Consider the following 483-nt stretch of genomic DNA (forward strand, 5'->3'; position numbering starts at 1 on the left):
CTGGCACTTTGGTGGGGAAACAAGTGGCAGCTGCAATAAGAGGGCATGAAAGACAGTAGGAAGGAAGGCGTAAGTACGCAGCACGCTTGTGGCCTCTGCTTTTGACCTGTCTGCTTCCACTTCTGATTCATCAGTTCTCTGATTCTCCCATCCACAAAGACCTCCAAACACACTCTATGATCTGTGAGCCATCGGTTGCCCTGCTCTACATGAATTTAGAGCTAGCTAATACCAGTTTAATATATAGTATAATATAGTGTAATTCAGTCAATACATTTACAATGTAAAGTAACTGGATATAAACCAAATATTGGCCAACTGTACCTTGTCGTGCATCCACAGATGCATTTCAAGCAGGACCAAGGAGGTGATCCTCCCCCTCTATGCGGCACTGGTCAGGCCGCAGCTGGAGTACTGCGTCCAGTTCTGGGAGCCGCACTTTAAGAGGGATGTGGACAGCATCGAGAGGGTCCAGAGAAGGGC

This window comes from Alligator sinensis, unplaced genomic scaffold (assembly GCF_000455745.1).
Source record: "Alligator sinensis unplaced genomic scaffold, ASM45574v1 scaffold153_1, whole genome shotgun sequence".
Classification (NCBI taxonomy): Eukaryota; Metazoa; Chordata; order Crocodylia; family Alligatoridae; genus Alligator; species Alligator sinensis.